A 5,000-nucleotide genomic window follows, 5' to 3' on the forward strand; every position below is an offset into this window, starting at 1 on the left:
GACATTAAAGTGACGTCGTTGGAGACAGGAAGACCTACAGACCGCTTCAGCTCAGATTCTAGTCCCTGTTTCTGGGTTCCATTGTTCAAATAAAGTAGAAATCTAAAAGCAGAACTTCCTTGTTCACTCCACTTGAATTGCAAACTGCGGAAATGGCGTCCTAAAGAATGTACTGCAGAGGCTGTTCTTGACGAGGATACGTCTTACAGTGTTTTTGCTGACTCGTATATTCACGTATTCATTTATTGGAGCAAACAAAGAAATGTGGCGAAGAAAGCCCGAAGCTGCACCTGCATTAGATGTGCCAAAGGATACGACGTGAGGGACCCTCCGTTTGGAGTTATAACCGAGGCTTAACCAGTCAAAGACTTTTCACACACAGTGAAACAAGAAGTCAACGTTGATTTATTTGTCACGTAACTTCTGCATCTAAGTAAGCCCAAGTATTTCCTGTGTAGACGGAGGTTTATTTTGAAAAGGTTTTATGCATGAAACGAGCTGAGATTGACACGTGTTGCTGGACAAATTAGACAAATTATTAAGATATCTAACAGTTTTCTCTTCAACTATATGTTGCTTAGTGATGGCTGAGAACTTATGAATCCTTTATAAAAGCTGCGTATCCGTTTATTAGGCAGAAATGTCAAAATATTCGCTTATTCCACTTTGTGGAATGTGAGGATTTTCTGCGTTTCCATTTTAATATCTTTGTGTTTTTGAAGACGTCGTCGAGGCTCTGGGATCTTGTGAAGAACAGTTTTTACTATTTTCTAAACCTAATTAATGGCGAGACGTTCCACCGGCAGCAGAGTCATCCACGGCTGCAGTGACTACAGAACTAGAAACAGATAAAGATGAGATGAAGTGAATTGATGCCTGAAGGGGAAACTGTTTAATTGCAGCACAAGGAAACAGAGGATTAGTTTGGCAAAACAAAAGGTGAAATATTGACTCTACGTTCACAGACGTCTGCTGCTCAGAGATTAAATATGATCTCATGTCAACAGCAGTTCACAGGTTTTCTGTTTGAACAGTGGCGAAGGTTCAAATCCGGGTCAGGGACCAAAGGAACAGTCAAACACACAGTGTGCACGGACACAAAGGGGACCGTGAGACAGGGCAGCTCTGTGGGGACCGTCTGAGTGGAATGTTGTGTTCTAGTCTTTATATGGAGGTCTACTGAGTCCCAGGAAGGACCAGATAGGTGAGGTCACTGTACAGCCTCAGACCTAACAAACTCTGACATTTTCCATTCTTCAATAATGGAAGTTTTATAGCTGCAGGCTGACAGAGAGTTGTTTCTCTCTTTGTCTCTCCCGGGTTTGAGTTTTTCACTTGGTTTACTGTGTTTAATGAAACAGTGATGTTGCTGTGTGCTGCTCGGTTAAAGTCCAAGAGACACATTTTAATACGTATTTTATTCTATAAATGTCACGAATGATCAGATCTGGTCTTTGCTGAGCTGCAATAAAACAATAGTTAGCAGATGAAGGATTATGGCACATTTTAATGTCTCTGAATCTCCAAATGTCCTGAATTCATTTTGGTACAAGCAGAGTCCTCTGGAGCTCAGGTTCCACATCCTGCTGACAGGTTTGAGCTCAAACACTCGGTGGTTTTCTTTAACAAACCTAAAACCATGAAATGAATAATCATGCTTTAGAACACATAATATACAAAATAAACATGATTTGTTTATTAAGAATGTTTCCTCATTCCTCAGTTTAATTCACAGCGAGCAGTTACCAGAACCCGTTCAACGTCGTGATGATCTTCATCCTGTTAATGTGGTCTGATTGTTGAAGCTCATCAGTGTGGATGGATACAGGTGTTTGGGTTATATTTCCTCTTAACTCTTAACCCGAAGATCCTTTTAAATTAAATGACAAAACATATCATTTGTCTTTGCGTCTCCTCATGCAGTCTAAGAACGTTTGTGGCTCAAACAATCCAACATTGAGTGTCGTTTGGAAACGGGGAACCGACAACAACGTTCTGAAATGTATAGTAATGTTAATACTTTTTAAGGAAGTAGTAATCGACACTTCTCATGTGAAAGTCAACTTATTTTACTGCATTGTTGTTACGTAACTTCTGTACTTTACTAACACCAGTTATGTAACCAACAGATTTGTTTTACGTACCAAACATCCTCATAGTTTGAAGAGTCGGGCCGCTGACCAAGCGGCGGTACTCGTGTTGCATTTGTTCGTAAAAAACATATATATAAATATATATATATATATATATTTGTTTAAATCAGTCATTGTAGCTCAACTTTAAAATGATGGACTTGCAGATGTTCCTTCCGACATCGGAGCTTCCAACTACGTCACATTTTCTCCAAGTACATTTCACGCTCGTCTGTGTTTCCACACAGAGGAGCGCTTCATTCTGTTTACCTTGAAAATGTCTTTTTCTTTTTTGACGAGGCGACCAGAGCTCTCCGGACCATCTGCAGCCCTTTCAATGTTCCTCTCTGGGCTGTTTATGAGGCCGGTGCTGATGGATGCAGAGAAACAGCCTGCCGAGCTCTGTGTGTGTGTGTGTGTGTGTGTGTGTGTGTGTGTGTGTGTGTGTGTGTGTTGTGTGTGTACTTGTACATCTATCTTTGTGTGGACCAATGTGTTCGGAATGAGGACATTTTCAGATGTGAGGACAAAGTTTGCCTTTTAGTAACTGGACAGTGTAACCAGAGACCTATGAAGAATGGGAAGCATGTGCTTCATGTCTTAAAGCTGCATTCTCTCTACGTAGAATAACATAACGTACAATATTTAATCTTTACACTGGCTTAAACAGGTCACTGTTGTGTGAATGAACACAGCACATTTTAAGATTTTTACAAATGGCATAAACATTTAATGAATAATCAGAGCGGTTACTCCGACTGTCGAACACATCTGAACAACAAAAAGCATTACTTCTGTCCACCAATGCAACCGTGAGGCGCGACTAAAGAGCTTCTCTAAACCTGCAAAATGTATTCTTAGATGTGTTCGATGTGAGACTGAATCCGGCCGCTCAAATCAACTAACGGTGGAAGGAAGAGCGTCCCTTTAATTCCTCCCGGACCTCGCCAGGCCACAAAGAGAGAATCTAATTCCCTGGTGTCTTTGCCAGCTCACAACCACATATGTTTCCCACTAAGGCCATGTCCACACTACTCCGTTTTTACTCCGTATTTGCTACGTTTACACTGAGCGGCCACACTACGCCGGAGTTTTGGAGCACCCTAAACGGAGGAATCTGAAAACTCCGCCAAGGTTGGAGGTATTTGAGAACTCCGGGGTTGCGTTTGCGTGTTGACGGTCGAATACGGATGTGCTTAGAAAAAATTACGCCCACACCCGTGTTCGCTACTGGATTGGTTCTTGGCAACCATGACGTCTCCGTCCCTGATTCGTCACACTCACTATCACGTGACCCGTACCCGGAAGAAAACAAACTGGGCTACCAGCGATTCATTTCAACATGGATAACTAATTGCAAGCGTTGCTGCTAGCACAACAGCTACATGATGTTGCTGCTAGCACAACAGCTAGCAGCAGCTAGCAGCTGTTGTGCAGTAAAAGTCTGCATTTCTGTGGAGGAAGCAGCTGTTATTGGAGTGATTAGCGAGCGGCGTGACCGGCATCAGCCCTATGGAGCAGCTCGTTGTTTTTAGATTCTAATGAGAAGACACGCTGCACTAACGTTTTACTTCTTCCGTTTGGTAGCCTTGAGAGACCTTAGTCTGTAAGTATGTATTTATGAAGCATGAAAAGATGTACGTAGATATATTCTATTCGCGTGTTTAGTATAACATTTGTGTTGTATTAAATGCTAATCGCGGTTAGCATTTCTCCATCCATCCATCCATCCATTTTCCACCGCTCATCCGGGGTCGGGTCGCGGTGGCAGCAGGTCAAGCAGGCCGACCCAGACCTCCCTCTCACCGGCAACATGTTCCAGCTCATTCTGGGGGATCCCGAGGCGTTCCCAGGCCAGCTGGGAGATGTAATCCCTCCAGCGTGTTCTGGGTCTTCCCCGGGGTCTCTTCCCAGTTGGACGTGCCTGGAAAACCTCCAGTGGGAGGCGTCCAGGAGGCATCCTAATTAGATGCCCGAACCACCTCAGCTGACTCCTTTCGACGCGAAGGAGTAGCGGCTCGACTCCAAGCTCCCTCCTGATGACCGAGCTCCTTACCCTATCTCTAAGGCTGAGCGCCGCTGTGTTGGAGTTCTCCCCGGAGAGCGAGAGGGTCGCCTCCATGCGCCTATGGGTTGCGGGGAGCAAGGCTCTGACTGAGGTTTGTGCTTATGCACCAAACAGCAGTTCGGAGTATCCGGCCTTCTTGGAGTCGGTGGGAGGGGTCCTGGAAAGGGCGCCGCCTACCGACTCCATAGTTCTCCTGGGGGACTTCAATGCTCACATGGGCAATGACGGAGAAACCTGGCGGGGGGTGATTGGGAGGAACGGCTTGCCCGATCTGAACCCGAATGGTGTTTCGTTATTGGACTTCTGTGCTTGCCACGGTTTGGCCATAACGAACACCATGTTCGAACATAAGGTGGCTCATAAGTGTACCTGGTACCAGAACACCTTAGGCCGGAGATCAATGATCGACTTTGTAATCGTATCATTTGATTTGCGGCCGTATGTCTTGGACACTCGGGTGAAGAGAGGAGCAGAGCTGTCAACTGATCACCACCTGGTGGTGAGTTGGATCAGATGGCAGGGGAACCGGTTGGAAAGACCCGGTAAACCCTAGCATTTCTCCATTGGCGGTAATGTTAAAATTAGCTTAGAAGCTAGCTAGGCGGACATGTTACATGCTGGCTGTATCATGGATTGTTGTTTTGTATTCATGTAAAGTGTATAGGGACAGTTTGTAAAGCCATATTTCATATTGTGTTTCCACAGTTTTACAAATAAGAAAGATTCACACTGAAGTCTTGAAACTCTTCTATGGATTCCATGGTCTTTATTTCACGGGTCTACTGTTAGCGATCTGCTAA

At 44.5% G+C, this 5,000-nt stretch overlaps 1 protein-coding gene across 1 annotated transcript in view; it reads left to right on the top strand.

Moving 5' to 3' along the window:
* Positions 1-5,000, top strand: part of adgrg6 (adhesion G protein-coupled receptor G6) — a 62,418-nt gene that overhangs the window by 15,637 nt on the left and 41,781 nt on the right. The window lies entirely within an intron of this gene.

This window comes from Anarhichas minor, unplaced genomic scaffold (assembly GCF_050575085.1).
Source record: "Anarhichas minor isolate MPS153535 unplaced genomic scaffold, ASM5057508v1 ptg000047l, whole genome shotgun sequence".
NCBI lineage: Eukaryota > Metazoa > Chordata > Actinopteri > Perciformes > Anarhichadidae > Anarhichas > Anarhichas minor.